Source organism: Nomascus leucogenys, chromosome 2 (assembly GCF_006542625.1).
Source record: "Nomascus leucogenys isolate Asia chromosome 2, Asia_NLE_v1, whole genome shotgun sequence".
Taxonomy (NCBI): domain Eukaryota; kingdom Metazoa; phylum Chordata; class Mammalia; order Primates; family Hylobatidae; genus Nomascus; species Nomascus leucogenys.
Genome location: NC_044382.1, coordinates 46,481,287 through 46,500,467, shown reverse-complemented (window position 1 = coordinate 46,500,467; position 19,181 = coordinate 46,481,287). Strand labels below are relative to the sequence as shown.

At 45.7% G+C, this 19,181-nt stretch overlaps 1 protein-coding gene across 3 annotated transcripts in view; it reads right to left on the bottom strand.

The window, feature by feature from the left end:
- The window catches only part of IL34 (interleukin 34), a 75,915-nt gene that overhangs the window by 33,852 nt on the left and 22,882 nt on the right, over positions 1–19,181 (bottom strand). The gene's annotated exons all lie outside the window — the stretch shown is intronic.

Below are 19,181 nucleotides of genomic sequence, written 5' to 3'. Positions count from 1 at the left end.
TTAAAAAAACATTTAATATGTTTTGTTTTGAAAGTTAATAAAAACAAGAATAAACTGGAAAAGACTGTAGTTTTTTCTAACTCGGTGGGAAAACCCAGTTTCTATTCTCCCTGACAACAGAAAGGACTTTCAGCTGGGTTTCTTAGAAGAGACTCAAACCAATAATTTCTTACTGCAGGAAAGGAGACTTAGGCCTATGGGTACTGGCCCTGTCCATGTCCACAGACCATGTCCACAAGAGTCCACAGTAGCTATTGGCTCAGTCAAAGGAGCTTCTCCAGTTGGGGGCACAAGACACTGAAAAACCAAAGAGACTTTCTTCTAAGAGTGCAAGGATGGTTCAATATTAGGAAGCTTCTTAATATAACATAACACAGTCAGTCTTCTGTGTCCATGGATTTTGCATCTTCAGTTTCAACCAACCATAAATTGAAAATGTAGTTTAGGCTACCATATGATCCAGCAACCTCACTGCCAGGTATATACCCAAAAGAAAGGACATCAGTATATTGAAGACATATCTGCACTCCCATGTTTACTGCAGCACTGTTCATGATAGCCAAGATTTGGAAGCAAACTGAGTGCCCATCAGCAGATGAATAGATAAAGAAAATGTGACCCGAGCTTGGTGGCTCACTCCTGTAATCTCAACATTTTGGGAAACTGAGACCAGAGGATCACTTGAACCCAGGAGTTTGAGGCCAGCCTGGGCAACATGGCGAAACCCCGTCTCTACAAAAAAATATAAAAATTAGCCAGGCGTGGTGGTGTGCCTGTAGTCACAGCTACTTGGGAAGCTGAGGTAGGAGGATCAATTGAGCCTGGGAGATTGAGGCTGCAGTGAGCCATGATTGCACTGATCATGCCTGGGTGGCAGAGTGAGATCCTACCTCAGAAAAAAAAAAAAAAAAAAAGAAGAAAGAAAGAAGAGGAGAGGGGAGGGGAGGGGAAGGGAGGGGCCAGGCACGGTGGTTCATGCCTGTAATCCCAGCACTTTGGGAGGCCAAGAATGGCAGATCACCTGAGGTCAGGAATTCGAGACCAGCCTGCCCAACATGGTGAAACCTCATCTCTACTAAAAATACAAAAATTAGCCAGGCATGGTGGTGCACACCTGTAATCCCAGCTACTCGGGAGGTTGAGGCAGGAGAATCGCTTGAACCTGGGAGGCGGATGTTGCAATAAGCTGAGATCACGTCACTGCATTCCAGCCTGTGCGACAGAAAGACTCCATCTCCAAAAAAAATTAAAAAGAAAGAAGGAAAGAAAATGTAGTACATATACAGAATGGAGTACTATTCAGCCATTAAAAGAATGAGATCTTGTCATTTGTAACCACATGAGTTCATCATTATGTTAAGTGAAATAAGCCAGGCACAGAAAGATAAACATTACATGTTTTCACTTGTATGTAGGTGCTAAAAATTAAAACAATTAAACTGGTGGAGTTAGAGAGTAGAAGGACAGTTACCAGAGGCTGGGAAGAATGGTTGATGGGTGGGAGGAAGTGGAAATGATGATTGGTTGGTACAAAAATATGGACAGAATGAATAAGAGCTAGTATTTGATAGCACAACAGGGTGACTAGAGTCAATAATGTAATTGTACATTTTTAAATTACTGAAACAGTATAACTGAATCATAACACAAAAGATAAATGCTTGAGAAAATGGAGACCCCATGTACACTCATGTGATTATTAAGCATTGAATTCCTGTATCAAAATATCTCATGTACCCCATAAATGCATATATCTACTATGTACCCACAAACATTTCAAATTAAAAAAAAAGAAAAAAATGTAGTGAGGCCTACACTGATTGTTTCTGTACTGAACATGTACAGACATTTTTTTTGTCATTACTCCCCAAACAATATAGTATAACAGCTATTTATATAGTATCTATGTTGTATTAGTTATTATAAGTAATTTAGAGATGATTTAAATTACATGGGAGGGTGTAAGTAGGTTATATGCAAATACTATGCCATTTTATATAAGGGACCTGAGCGTCCATGGATTTTGGTATCTTTGGGGGGTTCTGGAACCAGTTCTGCAAGTGTACAAAAGGACAACTGTAGTAGCTTCTGGGAGATCTGTAAATGCTAGATAAAAATCAGGAAAAGTAGGAATTGATGGATAATTACCTAACATGATAAAATACCTCAACCTCAGATAAAGGCCAGCATTTTGCATAACTTAGAATCACTAGAGGCATTCCCACTAAAGAAAGAAGCAATACAAGTATGCTCACTACCATTATACAGGAGGTAATAGCCAATGCAATTACATCAGCAAACGAAATTAGAGATACAAGAGTTAAATAGGAGGTGAAGTTATTTCCACTTGTAGATGAGATGATTATAAATCTAGAACATCCAAGAGAATCAACTAACAAACTACTGTAAACAATAGCCAGGGGCCAGGTACGGTGGCTCATGCCTATAATCTCAGTGCTTTGGGAGGATCACTTGAGGCCAGGAGTTTGAGACCAGCCTGGGCAACATAGCAAGACCCTGTCTATACATAAAAAATACAAAAGTTAGTTGGACACAATGATACATGCTTGTTGTCCCAGCTCCTTGGGAGGCTGAGGTGGAAGGATCATTTGAGCCCAGGAGTTTGAAGCTATAGTGAACCATGATTGAGCCACTGCACTTCAGCCTGGGCAACACAGTAAGACCCTGTCTCAAAAAAAAAAAAAAAAAAAAAAGGCCAGGTGTGATGGCTCATGCCTGTAATTCCAGGACTTTGGGAGGCCGAGGCTGGTGGATCAATTAAGGTCAGGAGTTCAAGACCAGCTTGGTCAACATGGTGAGACCCCATCTCTACTAAAAATACAAAAATTAGCCAGGCATGGTGGCGGGTGCCTGTAATCCCAGCTGCTTGGGAGGCTGAGGTAGGAGAATCGCTTGAACCTGGGAGCCAGAGGTTGCAGTGAGCCAAGATCATACCATTGCATTCCAGCCCGGGCAACAGAGTGAGACTCTGTCTCAAAAAAATAAATAAATAAATAAATAAATAAATAAATAAATAAAACCCCACACACTAGCCAGTTAGAAAAGAGACCACTTATAATAACAGCAAAAAATGTAAAATACCTAGAAATAAACTTATCAAGAAATGTGCAAGATATATACTAAAAAACTGTAAACAATGCTAAAGGACACAGAAGAGTTAAACAAATGGAAAAAGATATACTGTGTTCTTGGATGGGAAGATTTAACATCATAAGTAGGTCCAATTCTCTGAAGTTAATGTATAAATTTAAAGCAATCCCAATGCATTTCACAAGACAGTATATTTAAATGGCCAATAAACATATAATAAGGTGCTCAACCACAATTAATTACCACTACACACACACTAGAGTGAATAAAATTAAAAAGACCAAAAAAATCCAAGTGTTGCAAGGATGTGAAATAATTGGAATTCTCAGACATTTCTGGAAGGAAGGTAAATTGTCACATATCTACTTGGAAAACAGTTTGGCAGTATTTTCTGAAATTGAACATGTGCATATCCCACAGCTTAGAAATTTCTTTCGTAAGTAAATATCCAACAGAAATGTGTATACATGGGCACCAAAAGCCATGTGTTACAATGTTCATGGCATGTAGATAAATAAACCTCACAAATAAAATGTTGAGCAAAAGAAACCAGATACCAAAGAATACACGTATTTAAAGTTTTTAAAAAAACACAGCAAAACCAATCTATGACAAGAAATAAGGGCCAGGCACAGTGGCTCACACCTGCAACCCCAGCACTTTGGGATCTGAAGTAGGCAGATTGCTTGAGCCCAGGAGCTCGAGACCAGCTTGGACAACATAGTGAGACGCTATCTCTACAAAAAAATAAAAAAATTAGCCAGGCATGGTGGCTTGTGCCTGTAGTCCCAGTTACTTGGGAGGATTGCTTGAGTCCAGGAGACAGAGGCTGCAGTGAGCCTAGATAGCACCACTGTGCTCTAGCCTGGGCAACAGAGAGAAACCCTGTCTCAAAGAAAGAGAAAGAAAAAGAAGAGGGGAGGGAAGGGGGAAAAGAGGGGGAGGGGAGAGGAGGGATGCACCTTTGGAGGGAGGGTGGGATAATGACTGTTTGGGGATCTGGTGGGGGGCTTCTACACACTGGTAATAGTTGCAAGGGTGTGTTCACTTTGTGATAGCTCATCAAGCTGTATACTTCCAATTTATTTACTTTTCTGTATGTGTGTTATACTTCAGCTTTCCTGTGTGTTTGTGTAATTAGATATTAGATTTTAAAGTTCAAATGGAAAAAAATGAGCAAGAATAGCCTGAAAGAGCTCAAAATATAAGGGGAACATCCCTTTCATATATTAAAATATATTTTTTAGGGCCAGGCTTAGTGGCTCAGGCCTGTAATCCCAGCACTTTGGGAGGCTGAGGTGGAAGGATCCCTTGAGTCCAGAAGTTCAAGACCAGCCTGGGCAACATAGGGAGACACTGTCTCTATAAGAAATATATATATTTTTAAATATTATCAACCTTAATAAACGAAACAGTGGGAACTTGAATGAACATGAACAGAAAGAGAAACTAATGGAAAAGAGTAGCAAGTTCTGAAATAGACTCAAATACATATAGAGAAAAGAGCTCATGATAAGTGGCTTATGATAAAATAGCTTCTCAATTTAGCGAAGAAAGTCATCTGGAAGAAAAAATAAAATTGGAGCTACTCCTCAGAGCACACATCAGGATAAATTCCAAAAGGATCAAAATTTGAATATAAAATAATAGAAGAAAACATAGGACACATCCTGTTTTTGGCCGGGTGTGGTGGCTCACACCTGGAATCCCAGCACTTTGGGAGGCTGAGGCAGGCAGATCACCTGAGGTCAGGAGTTCGAGACCAGCCTGATGAACATGGTGAAACCTCATCTCTACTAAAAATACAAAATTAGCCGGGCGTGGTGGCGCGTGCCTGTAATCTCAGCTACTTGGGAGGCTGAGGCAGGAGAATCACTTGAACCTAGGAGGCGGAGGTTGCAGTGAGCCAGGATCGCGCCATTGCATTCCAGCCTGGGCAACAAAAGCAAAACTCTGCCTTAAAAAAACAAAACAAACAAACAAACAAAAAAACCACACACATCGTGTTTTCTTAAAGTGGGAAGGTTTTGGTATCTATGATTAAACATTCAGAAACCATAAAAGACTGATAAATTTGACTCCATAGAAATAAAAACTTGATGTACTAAACCAAAAAATTAACAAAATAAAAGAGACACACTAAACTAAATGCAATTTATATCAAAGGCACAAAAGACTAATCTCACTAATATGTAAACAGCTCATAGAAATAAAAAAGAAAAAGCCAACAATGTAATTTTAAAAATAAGCAAAACAATATGAGTAAGACAGTCATAGAAAAATACATAGGCCTTAAACACCTTATAAATTAAAAACTTTTCATAACAAATTTAAATTAAGACTACATTGAGTCACTGTTTTTCACCTATCAGATTGGTAAAAATCCAATAATATAAATCCAATTTAATGTGTTGGCAATGATGTGGGCAAACTAATTTTTCATCCAAAGCTGATGGAAGTGCAAATTGGTATTAACCTTATGGAGTAGAAATTGGCAATATCTCTCAAATCACAAATGCAGATACTTAGCAATACCGTTTCTGGGAATTTATCCTGCATATACAGTATGCACCTGCAACAGGCCACACGTATGAGATTTTTCATCTCATCAGCGTCTGTGATAGCAGATGGTATAACCTGCATGTTCACCACACAATAGTATAGCATGATAGATTCAGTTAAACAAGCAAGACACTGAACGGTGTGTTTTCTATGTTGGAAGCTGTGTTCAGCAGAGGTGGCAAAGCTTTTATCTATAAATATCTGTGGAAAGGGTTTGAGGGGGGGTGGATGTTTTTTATTGAGACAGGATCTCAATCTGTCACCCAGGCAGGAGTGCAGTGGTGCCATCTCAGCTTGCCACAACCTCCACTGCCCGGGCTCAAGCGATCCTCCCACCTCAGTCTTCCGAGTAGCTGAGACCACGGGTGTGCACCACCACACTCAGCTAATTTTTTGTACTTTTGCTAGAGATGGGATTTCACCGCGTTGTCCAGGCTGGTCTCGAACTCCTAAGCTCGAGTGATTTGCCCACCTCAGACTCCCAAAGTGCTGAGATTACAGGCATGTGCTACCGTGCCTGGCCCTTTCATCTATCTATATCTATATATTTGTATATGCTCGCATTTGCATAAAGTGAACATATTAGAATAATTCACACTAAAGCGTGAAAGATTGGCAACTCAGACACCTTTCAGAGACAGTGTATCTTTATTTTATTTTATTTTATTTATTTATTTATTTATTTATTTTGAGACAGAGTCTTGCTCTGTTGCCAGGCTGGAGTGCAGTGGCACAATCTCGGCTCACTGCAACCTCCGCCTCCCTGGTTCAAGCAATTCTCCTGCCTCAGCCTCCCGAGTAGTTGGGACTACAGGTGAGTGCCACCACGCCCAGCTAATTTTTGTATTTTTAGTAGAGACGGGGTTTCACCATGTTAGCCAGAATGGTTTCGATCTCTTGACCTCTTGATCCACCCGCCTCCGCCTCCCAAAGTGCTGGGATTACAGGCGTGAGCCACCGCACCTGGCTAGTGTATCTTTAAAACAAGATGTTTGTTAACACAAATAAGTCTAGAATTCGATGGACTTTTTGTCAGGGTAGTAAAATAAGTTGCAAAAATGCATACACTGTAAGTCCAGAGATTTGGGGGGTAACAGGGGAGCCATAGATCACGAGTTTCTCAGTTTTCCTGAGGATCAGCTCTAATTAGATTAGACCCAATAAAATAAAAACAGTTACCCGGTGAAGCCGGTTATGGGACAGGAGCAGGAAGAAAACTCTTCGCTATAGTTCTATTTTACCTGATGTTGAAACCATATGAATTTATTCTCTAATCAAAATACTAAGCAGTAAAACAGAGGAGTTGCAGTTCATCAGCTCCTGAGCCTTGGGCAAGACCTACAAGATCTACCCCAGCTCCTGTTCCAACAGAGCCTCTGTCATTTATAATCAAGGAACAAACATTTACAAGAAGTTTTATCACCTGTAATAGCTCACTGACACTTGCCAAAAATGTTTTATGTGAATATTGCTATTGCAAGACATTGTGAGACAGAAAGAGTGTAGGCAATTCACATAACCTCCCTTAAAACACACTTATCTCTTAGGCAGAGCAAAGATAAGGACAGGCAACATCATGAAATTGCTGTGAAAGGCAAGTGTGTGCACATTTCTGAAAGCAGCACAAAAACAAAACAGATTCCGCATTCAGCAGCTGCACCACAGCTATGCCTCGGCTACCATCACTGTTGAATCTGAGCTTCCATGCTTCTCAAACCTCAGCGGGCTTAAGAACCACCTGCAGAGGCTGTTAAAAACACAGGCTCGAGGCCCCTCCCTCAGACATACAATTCAGTAGGTCAGGGGCCCATGAACTTGCATTTCCAGCATGCTTTGTCTCTCGGATGATACTGATGGGGCTGGTGCAAGGACCACATTTGAGGAGTCTGCTCCAGAGAAGGGTTCCTCAAACTGTGCCATGCAGACACATTACCTGGAAGCTTGTTAAAATGTAGACTCACTCAGAAGGTCTGGGGTAGGGCCTGGGATACTGCACTTTTTTTTTTTTTTTTTGAGACAGGGTTTTGCTCCATTGCCCAGGCTGGAGTGCAGGGGCATGATCACAGCTCACAACAGCCTCAGACTCCTGGGTTCAAGCAGTCCTCCCACCTCAGCCTCCCGAATAGCTGGGACTACAGGCGTGCAGCACCACGCCTGGATAATTTTTTCTTTTTTAAGAGACAAAGTCTCGTTGTATTGCCCAGGCTGGTCTCAAACTCCTGGCCTCAAGCAATCCTCCTGCCTCAGCCTCCCAGAACACTGAGATTACAGGGGTGAGCCACCGTGTCTGGCGGGACTCTGCATTTCCTTCTTTTTTTTTTTTTTCCTGAGACAGAGTCTCACTCTGTCACCCAGGCTGGAGTACAGGGGCGCGACCTCAACTCCCTGCAACCTCCACCTCCCAGGTTCAAGCAATCCTCCTGCCTCAGCTTCCTGAGTAGTTGGGACTACAGGTGCACACCATCATGCCTGGCTAATTTTTGTGTTTTTAGTAGAGATAGGGTTTCACTGTGCTGGCCAGGCTGGTTTCGAACTCCTGACCTCTGGTGATCCACCCACCTCGGCCTCCCAAAGTCTTGGGATTACAGGTGTGAGCCACCACTCCTGGCTGGACTCTGAATTTCTAACAAGCTCCCAGGTGCTGCAGATACCACTGGTCTGCAGACCACACTTTAAGTACCAAGGTTCCGGAATAGTCAACTCCAATTGTTCCACAGATGAGGAAACTGTGCCTTGGAAAAGGTAAGTGACTTGCCCAAGGGCACTTGCACAGTAAGGGCAGAGACCAGGTGAGGCCCCATCCAGTGTGGCCGCCATGCCTCAGGAATACCGCCCCACCCCTGAACCCATGTCCCCAGGTCTATGCTACAAGCCTGCCTGAGCCAAGAAGGGATGCCAGCCCTTCAGAACATGGCATGGAAATTTACTAAATCATGCACAGTCCTTCACTCTCCGGAGAAATAAACCACTTACCAGGGAGATTAGTTCCAACCACCAGCCTCTGCAAAAATACACTTTTGACAAAATTATTTTTTCAGTTGCATCACCTTCACTTCCAGTGACACCCCTTTGACCAGCCCTGCTGTGGGAACCTGAAGAAGACGACATGCATTTCTCAACAGATGTGGTCTGAGGCCGGGCGCAGTGGCTCAGGTCTGTAATCCCAGCACTTTGGGAGGCCAAGGCAGCCAGATCATTTGAGGTCAGGAGTTCGAGACCAGCCTGGCCAACATAGTGAAACCCCGCCTCTACTAAAAATACAAAAATTAGCCGGGTGTGGTAATCCCAGCTACTTGGGAGGCTGAGGCAGGAGAATCGCTTTAACCTGGGAAGCGGAGGTTGCAGTGAGTTGAGATCGTACCACTGGACTCCACCCTGGGCAACAGAGCGAGACTGTCGCAAAACAAACAAACAAACAAAAAACATGTGTTCTAATTGCGGGGAGAAGCAGAAATGGGGGTGGGGAAGCTGATCTTGGGGAAGCTGAGGAATCCCTCCTGAGCCCCGAAGGCTCCAGATTTACACTGTGTGCATTTTTCCAGCTCACTTTATACCCTTCAAAAAGTCCATTCAATGAGAGACTGATGTGGGTTAACAAGCACTTTCTTTTCAGGATGCATTGCTTCTGGGAGGGTTCTGAGCTGACAATCTTTCACACTTTAGTGTGAATCATTCTAATACAGAGGGAAAGGGAGTGGAATTCAGGAAACTAAAGTCTCTGGAGTAATTACCGCAGAGTGGGCCTTACTTGAGATCCAGAGCTTCATCTGGGGGCACTACCTTGGATGAACCACAGCTTGGGCCTTGGCCTCTGTGCCATATTCACCATTCACCAGCAGATCCCCCTAGCCCCCAGCCCCCAGTGCCTTCAGGCTGTGAGTAGTTTGTGGGCCTGGCTCTGCCAATAATTTGCTATGTGACTTGAGGAAATCACACAGCTTTAGAGACTCTTAAAGCTGGAAGGAAATGCCCCCAGGGGTCACCTGGTTCCATGATCCCAGAACCCCAATTTCTAGGCTACAGAACACACAGCCCCTATGGGCCTATCGGAGCCTGGCTCTCCCGGAAGCAGAGCCTGAGACAGGCTTTGGGCTTCACATGATTAATGAAGGGAGGGAACCTCAAGAGAGAAGGCTTTTATTTTTAGACAGGGTCTCACTGTATTACCCAGGCTGGAGTGCAGTGGTGCAATCATGGCTAACTGCATCCTTGACCTCCTGGGCTCAAGCAATCCTCCAATCTCAAGCAATCCTCCCGCTCCTCCCGAAGTGCTGGGATCACAGGTGTTTGTCACCACATCCAGCTATTTATTTATGTATTTATTTATTTAAGACAGAGTCTTGCTCTGTCACCCAGGCTGGAGTGCAGTGGTGTGATCTCGGCTCACTGCAACCTCTGCCTCTTGGGTTCCAGCGATCCACCTGCCTCAGCCTCCCAAAGAGCTGGGATTACAGGTGTGAGCCGCTGCACCCCGCCTGAAGGCTATTTTTAAATAGCACCACAGTGTTGTTCCATTTGAGGCAAAGAGGTCAGGCTTTTGCACCCCTAATTCAGTCAGTGGCCCCGCTGCAGGTGTAGAATGGTAGAAACTCCCAGGTATCTCCAGCAAGGTGGCGGGGAGAAGGACACGAATCTGCCATACCTGGCAGCCCTTCCCCCTTCACAGCAACTAGGAAGTGGGTACAAGAGTGAGTTCGGGCAATCTGGGGGCACCAACCCTTCCTTCCAGTTCCAAGAGCCTCTCACATGTGTTTTGAAATACAAAGCCTCTGAGCCCAGGAATTTGAGACGAGCCTGGGCAACATGGAGAAACCCATCTCCACTAAAAACAGAAAAATTAGCCAGGCGTGGTGGTGCGCACCTGTAGTCCCAGCTACTCAGGAGGCTGAGGCGGGAGGACTGCCTGAACCAGGGACATGGATGTTGCAGTGAGCTGAGATTGTGCCAGGCCACTGTACTCCAGCCTGGGCCACAGAGCAAGACCCTGTCTCAAACAACAACAACAAAAAGAAGAAAGAAAGGAAAAAGAAGCCCTCAAAATCACAAAGGATGGAAGGGGAGGAAAGAATGCAAGCATTTTTTTCATTTCCAGAAGAATCTTGGAATCTGCCCTCAGAATCAACCCTAACTGCTCCCCGTGGCTTCCCGGCAGGCTTGAGGAGGCCCCTCCTTCCTCCTCACCCCAGCTCCACCCACTGTCCCGCACCGACGGCTGCTCCCTGAGGACTTTGCCTTATCTCTTCCTGGAATATTCTGCAAGAGATTTCTCCCCAGCTGGTTTCTTCTTGTCAGCTCAAACATCACCTCCACAGAGATGCCTTCTCTGGCCGCCAGGCCACCCCTGTCACACCCTCTGCGGCACTTTCCACACAGCACTGGCCACTCGATGTTATCCTAACTGCGTTCAGTCGCGTGTCGTGTGTCGGTCTCCCCACAGGAATGACCACAGGCTCTGGGGACAGAGCCTGGTTCTGGTGTCATCATTGTGTCCTCAGAGCCTGGCACCTGCTTGGCACATAGGAAACTCTATAACTTCTGGCAAATCATATCCGAGTGAATGAACTGGACATATGGGCCAGATGCCAAAATTCCAGCAGAGAAGGAGAACTGGGTCAACTGAACACTCAGCACTCCCAGACGCTGGAGGAAAACAGGCACAAGACTAGGATGGGGACGAAGGAGAGAATCCACCAAAAGTTTTATTGGCCCTTTGATTCCTCCCTCCTCTCCCAGATCCCTCTCTCAGCTCCTACCTTGGAAAGGCGTTCACTTTTTTTTTTTTTTTTTTTTTTTTTTGAGATAGAGTCTCGCTCCTTCGCCCAGGCTGGAGTGTAGTGGCGCAATCTTGGCTCAATGCAACCTCCACCTCCCGGGTTCAAGCGATTCTCCTGCCTCAGCCTCCACAGTAGCTGGGATTACAGGCACCCGCCACCAAGCCTGGCTAATTTTTGTATTTTTAGTAGAAACAAGGTTTTGCCATGTTGGCCAGGCTGGTCTAAAACTCCAGACCTCAGGTGATCCACCTGCCTCGGCCTCCCAAAGTGCTGGGATTACAGGCATGAGCCACCACGTCCGGCCTGACATTCACATTTTAAATGGTGCAAACCTCTCAAAACATCCAGAGGCATCTGGGTTCCAATTCTAGCTATAGATCTGAGCCTTTCTCTCCCCATTGGCACCTGCAAGAGGCACAGTGACCATGCCAGCCTCATGGGGTTGCTGAAAGTACTGGCCTCATGGGTAATATCACTCACTCAGGCACAGGTCTCTGCAAATTGAAACCAAGGCAGGATAAATCCCTACCCCTCAGAGCAGCCATACACACCTCCAGGCTGCAGTCCCAGACAGTCTCTGCCTCAGTGCACCTGTCTCTGGGCACCTGTGAGATCCCCTAATATCCCCCAGCATTTCCCAGGTGCCAGGCACTGTGCCATGCACTTGGTACGCACTTGCTTGTTGCTTGATCTGCACAGTGACATTAATTTATCCTGGAAACCCCACACCTCCAAGTGTCATCATCTCCATTTTACAAACAGAAGACTAAGGCTGAGAGATTAAAGCACTGGTCCCAGGACTTACAGCTTGCGAGCTGTGGCATAAGATTCAAGAACCCCACTTGCAGGCCAAGCGCGGTGGATCACACCTGTAATCCCAGCACTTTGGGAAGCAGAAGCAGGCAGATCACCTGAGGTCAGGAGTTCAAGACCATCCTGGCTAACATGGCGAAACCCCGTCTCTACTAAATATACAAAAATCAGGTGGGCGTGGTGGCGCACACCTGAAATCCCAGCTACATGGAAGGCTGAGGCAGGGAGAATTGCTTGAACCAGGGAGGCGGAGGTTGCAGTGAGCTGAGATCACACCACTGCACTTCAGCCTGGGCAATGAAGCAAGACTCCATCTCAAAAAAAAATAATAAAAAATAAATAAACATAATTTTTAAAAAATAAATAAAAATAAAAAATAGAAGAACCCTGCTTTCATCTCATTTATTTAAGAGGCTTGTCACCATTGGCTTGTGTCACATGGAAGGACGGCATGATTACCTCCATTTTGCAGAGAAGGGAAGCACAATTTGAACCAGGTGTGAGCAGCGACACCTGCCCCCACACCCCGCCCTCCTCACTGCCTGAGCTCTCCCTGGGGCCAGGTCTGCTTCTCAGCTTCCCAGATGCAGAGACTGAGGGGTGACGCTGAGGTGCAAGTCTGCGCACTGAACCCATGATGAGCCCCAGGTGCCTCTCCAGGCAAGAGAGAGAGGCACAGAGCCTGCCCCACCTGCACCTGCTGTGGGAAGCAGTCGCCTGCACAGCCTTGGCCTCAGGCTCACCTGGGCTGACTCACCTGCGCTGCTCAGAGTTGGCGGCAGAGGCTGCAGTGTCTGGAGGTCAGCCCTCTCCCCACCCTTGATCTGTGCCTCCTCCCTCCCTCTACCGGATGACCAGGCCCCAAACTGGGTTTTACCGGGGAACCAGACCCACCATGTGCTGGGGCACCTAGATCCCTGTATCCTAATCTCCTAATCCCATATGCAATTTCAGGAACAAAGAATTAGTTTAATATTTGAAAATCAAGGCCGGTCATGGTGGCTCAAGCCTTAATCCCAGAACTTTGGGAGGCCAAAGCGGGTGGATCAGCTGAGGTCAGGAGTTCAAGACCAGCCTTGCCAACATGGTGAAACGCTGACCCTACTAAAAATACAAAAATCAGCTGGGCATGGTGGTGCATGCCTGTAATCCCAGCTACAAATGAGGCTAAGGCAGGAGAATGGCTTAAACCCGGAAGTCAGAGGTTGCAGTGAGCCGAGAGCATACCACTGCACTCCAGCCTGGGCAACAGAGCAAGACTCTATCTCAAAAAAAAAAAAAAAAGAAAAAGAAAAAAAGAAAATCAATCATTGTAATTCACCATGTTAACCAACTGAAAAAAGAAAAACCGGCCAGGCAAGGTGGCTCACACCTGTAATCCCAGCACTTTGGGAGGCCAAGGTGGGCGGATCACCTGAGGTCAGGAGTTCGGGACCAGCCTGGCCAACATGGCAAAACCCCGTCTCTACTAAAAATACAAAAATTAGCCAGGCATGGTGACCCTCGCCTGTAATCCCAACAACTAGGGAGGCTGAGGCAGGACAATTGCTTGAACCCAGGAGGCAGAGATTACAGTGAGCCGAGATCACGCCACTGCACTCCAGCCTAGGCAACAGAGCAAGACTCTGTCTCAAAAAATTAAAAATTAAAATTTAAAAAAAAAAGAAAAACCACATGGTCATCTCAGTGGTGCAGAAAGCCTGTGACAAAATCCAACATTTATCCCCAATAAAAACTCTCAGCCAATTATGCAGAGAAGGGAACTTCCTTAACCTGAAAAGGGGCATCCTCGAAAAATTATGGCTACACAGTAAAAGACTTAGGCATGCTCTCCAAGATCAAGATCAAGACAAGACAGCGATGTCCACTTTCATCCCTTCTATTCAGCTTTGTGCTGGAGACTCCAGCCAGTGCAATCAGGCCAGAAAAAGGGGGAGGGATGCATATTGGAAAGGAAGAAGTAAAACTATCTCTATTCCGAGATGATAGGATCATCTATGTAGAAAATCCAGCCGGGCGCGGTGGCTCACACCTGTAATCCCAGCACTTTGGGAGGCTGAGGAGGGTGGATCACGAGGTCAGGAGATCGCGACCATCCTGGCTAACATGGTGAAACCCCGTCTACTAAAAAAATTAGCTGGGTGTGGTGGCGGGCGCCTCTAGTCCCACCTACTCAGGAGGCTGAGGGAGGAGAATAGCGTGAACCCAGGAGGCGGAGCTTGCAGTGAGCCGAGATTGCGCCACTGCACTCCAGCCTGGGCGACTGAGCGAGACTCTGTCTCAAAAAAAAAAGAAAAGAAAAGAAAAGAAAATCCTAAGGAATCCATAAAACTGTAAAGCTAGTAAATGAATTCAGCAAGGTTGCAGGACACCAGATCAACATAACAAAAATCAATTTTGTTTCTACAGTCTAGCACCAAAAGCTGGAAACAAGCTAAATATCCATCAGCAGATGAATGGGTAAAAAAATTATGGTATGTCCAGAATACTGCTCAGCAATAAAAAGAACTGTCTGGGCACGATGGCTTACACCTGTAACCCAAGCACTTTAGGAGACTGGGACAGGAAGATCATTTGAGCCTGGGAGTTCAAAACCAGCCTGGGCAACACAGTGAGACCTTGCCTCTACAAAAAATACAAAAATTAGCTGGGCATAGTGGCACATACTTGTGGTCACAGCTACTCAGGAGGCTGAAGTGGAAGGACCAATTAAGCCCAGGAGGTTAAGGCTGCAATGAGCCATCACTGAGCCACTGCAAACTAGCCTGGACAACAGAACGGGATCTTGTCTCAAAAAAAAAAAAAAAATCTAGAAAATCCAAATGAATCTACAGTGACAGAAAACAGATCAGTGGTTGTTTGGCGGTGGAGGGTGGTGGTTGTTTGGGGGTGGGGGTGGTGGTTGTTTGGGGGTGGAAAGTGGGGAGAGAGGAACTACATGAAGGTTTGAGGGAATTTGGGCAGTGATTAATAGGTTCACTATCTTGATTTATGATATATATATTTATTTATTTTTATTTTTATTTTTTGAGACAGAGTCTTGCTCTGTCGCCCAGGCTGGAGTGCAGTGGTGCGATCTCAGCTCACTGCAACCTCCACCTGCCAGGTTCAAGTGATTCTTGTGCCTCAGCCTCCCAAGTAGGTGGGACTACAGGCACCCACAACCACCCCTGGCTAATTTTTTGTATTTTTAGTAATGACGGGGTTTCGCCATGTTGCCCAGGCAGGTCTCGAACTCCCGAGCTCAGACAATCTGTCCGCCTTGGCCTCCCAAAGTGCTAGGATTACAGGAGTGAGCCACCGCTCCTGGCCAATATGCATATTTAAAAGTTACCAAGTATGCACTTTTGGGCAGTTTATTGCATGTAAATTTCTTCCTCTAAAACTGGGACAAGTTAGTGATGTCTGCCATCACTCCTTTTATTCAGCATTGTAAAAAAAAAAAAAAAAAAAAAAAAAAAGGCCAGGTGTGGTGGTGGCTCACGCCTGTAATCCCAGCACTTTGGGATGCCGAGGCAGGTGGATCACCTGAGGTCAAGAGGTTCAGACCAGCTTGGCCAACATGATGAAACCCCGTCTCTACCAAAAACACAAAAAATTAGCTGGGCGTGGTGACAGGCGCCTGTAATCCCGGCTACTCAGGAGGCTGAGGCAGGAAAATCGCTTGAACCCAGGAGGCAGATGTTGCAGTGAACCGAGATTGCGCCGCTGCACTCCAGCCTGGGCAACAAGAGTGAAACTCCATGAAAGAAAAAAAAAGAAGAGAAGAGAAGAGAAGAGAAAGAAGAAGAGAAGAAAAGAGAAAGAAGAAGAGAAGAGAAGAGAAGAGAAGAAGAGAAGAGAAGAGAAGAGAAGAGAAGAGAAGAGAAGAGAAGAGAAGAGAAGAGAAGAGAAGAGGAGGTCTCATTGTAAAAAAAAAAAATAATAAAAGAACCTCAATAAGCTGTTTTCTTAAATTGCTTATAAACTGAGGTATCTAGAAAAGGCTAATTCATAAAGGCAGAAAGCAGCATAGAGGTTACCAGGGCTGGGGAGAAGGGAAGAGGAGTTGTTTAATGGGTAGAGTTTCGTTTGGGATGATGAAAAGGTTCTGGAACTGGATAGCGATGATGATTACACAACACAGTGAATGCACTGATGTGACTGAATTGTACACTTAAAAATGGCTAAGATAGTAAGTTTTATGTTTCATGTATGTATTTACCACAATAAAAAGTTATTTAAAATTTTGAATCACATAGAAGTGGACACTTGCATTTGATGAGAAGGAAGAGGGTCCTGGGCTCTTCTCAAACTCCTGAGGGGCCTCTTGTCCTCAGAGACTCAGAACAGCCTTTCTTCTCACAGGACCGACAGGCTTCCCCTCTCTCAGTCTGCTCCACAGACTCAGGATCCTCAGGGGGTCAGATCTCCACCTCTGCAGTCCCCACCCCTCTGCCTGATGACTGACTGGCCTCAGCCCCTTTGCACCTGCTGTTTCCAATAAGCAAAACACCCTTCTCCCTTCCCCACCAGCCTAATCCTGGCTCTGAGAGGCCTTGCCTCCTCCCTCACCATCAGCAGAACCCCCCCAGACACACACAGACATGCACACACACACATGCACACATACATGCACATGTGCACACACACATGCACACGCGCACACACAAACCCCCAGGCTCTCTGACTTTATCCCTTGAGCCACAGGAAGCTGCCAGCCTCTCCAAGGGGCTGCCTTTCTGTGTCCCCAGGCCCCCGGTCCCTTCTCTTCCTTTAGCCTACTGAAAGTATCCTGCATGTCACTTTGTGCCTGGGCCTCAGGCCGGGAGCTCCTTATCGGACTTTGCCTAACTCCTTTCTGTCTCCTGACTTTTTGAGTCCAATCTAGACCTGGCACGGCTGATCCACTGCCAGGGATTGGGCTGAACCAGTCCCTTTTTTGACTAACCCAGAAATGTCCCTAGTGGAGAACAATGGGGAAAATGGAATTCTTGGTAAACAGAGCATCTTTGTTTCAAATGTGCTGGCAGACAGAGGATGGACTGTGGGGACTTAGGCAGACACCCACAGGCTGCTGGACGCCTGGTTTTGGTTTCCCCTTCCTGACTTGGGACCTAGAGAGCAAATCATTTCCTTACTCCAGGCCTCACTTTACCCATCTGTAAAATGGAACTTGAGAAACTCCTCCACAAATTCGGTGGGGCCAGTGGTGTAGGGGAAATGGGTGCTTGCAGAGGTCCCCACTTGTGAAGACAGTCATGGGCACACAAGCCCTGTTTGTCTGCAAAGGTTTGTTCCCAGGTTTGGCCTCACATTTTTTTATTTTGGATTCAAGTCTTGCTCTTCAAAGGATGCTAGTGGGGGACATCCCTGCCCCTCCCAGGGCCTGGCTTACAGGCTTTGCTATTCTGGTTCATGGTCGGATTTGCTGTTACATCTTCCAAAGTGATGGGCAACTGTAATTAAATAATCAATCATTCATTCATAGTTTCACATATTTCTCCTCCACTGGAATAGCAGCCCCACTGAATTCCAGGCACCTCAGAGCTTCACTGAGCTAATTAAAGCAATTAATTCAGGCAGGCACAGTCAAGGGCTGGCATGTCTTTTCTGCTAACATGTATCAACCAGGAAAAAATTGTGGTATGTCCATACGATGGAATCTACTCAGCAATAGAAAGAATCAGGCAGGTGCAGTGGCACACACCTGCAATCACAGCCCTTTGTGAGGCTGAAGCAGGAGGATTGCTTGAGCCCAGGAGTTCAAGACCAGCCTGGGCAACATGATGAGAACCCGTCTCTACAGAAAAAATTTAAAAATTATCTGGGCACAGTGGTGCACACCTGTGTGTAGTCCCAGTTATTCAGGAGGCTGAGGTGGGAGGATCATCTGAGCCCAGGAGGTTGAGGCTACAGTGAGCCAAGATCATGCCACTGTACTCTAGCCTGGGTGACAGAGTGAGACCCTGACACTAAGAAATAAATAGGTCGGGCATGGTGACTCACACCTGTAACCCCAGCACTCTGGGAGGCTGAGGCGGGTGGATCACCTGAGATCAGGAGTTCGAGACCAGGCTGACCAACATGAGAAACCCCATCTCTACTAAAAATACAAAATTTGCCGGGCGTGATGGCGCATGGCTGTAGTCCCAGCTACTCGGGAGGCTGAGGCAGGAGAATCGCTTGAACCTGAGAGGTGGAGGTTGCGGTGAGCCGAGATCGCACCACTGCACTCTAGCCTGGGCAACAAGAGCAAAACTCCGTCTCAAAAAAATAATAATAATAAATAAAAAATAAATACATGGTATATTTATTATGTTGTATCTAAATTTGAACATGTTTTATAGTGTTTCTCTCCAAACTATCTAATCTTCCATCTGGCTGAGCACTGTCTCTTACATTTCCTTGTTTTTGCATTGATTTCTTTGTCTTTTTTTTCCCCAGTGGAACTACAGCACAGATGTCAGTCACAGGGCCCAGCTCCCTGGTGGCCACATAGGAGATGCTCACGGAAAAACTAACAGAATGAGAGAAAAACAGCGGGGGCTCCCACTCAGGGCTGGGGTTGGGGGGCCACAGAGATGGTGCTGCCTCATTTCAGGGATGTTTGGGGGCCGTGAAACATGGAGTCATGCTGGCAATTGCCCCCAGGACAAAGCTGAGGCTACCTCTGCTGGAATAAAATAACTACAGGGAAAAAGATAAGAATAATAATAACAACAATAATAAAATCTGCTGGGCATGGTGCACACCTAGTGTCCTAGCCACTTGGGAGACTGAAGCAGGAGGATCGCTTGAGCTCAGGAGTTCAAGATCAGCCTGGGCAACATAAGGAAATCTCATCTCTAAAAATTAATTAATTAGTTAATTAGTAGTTAATGTTAGTCACTTTATGTCATTTAATCTTCCCTCCCTACTACGGCTACCACCCCTCCCTTG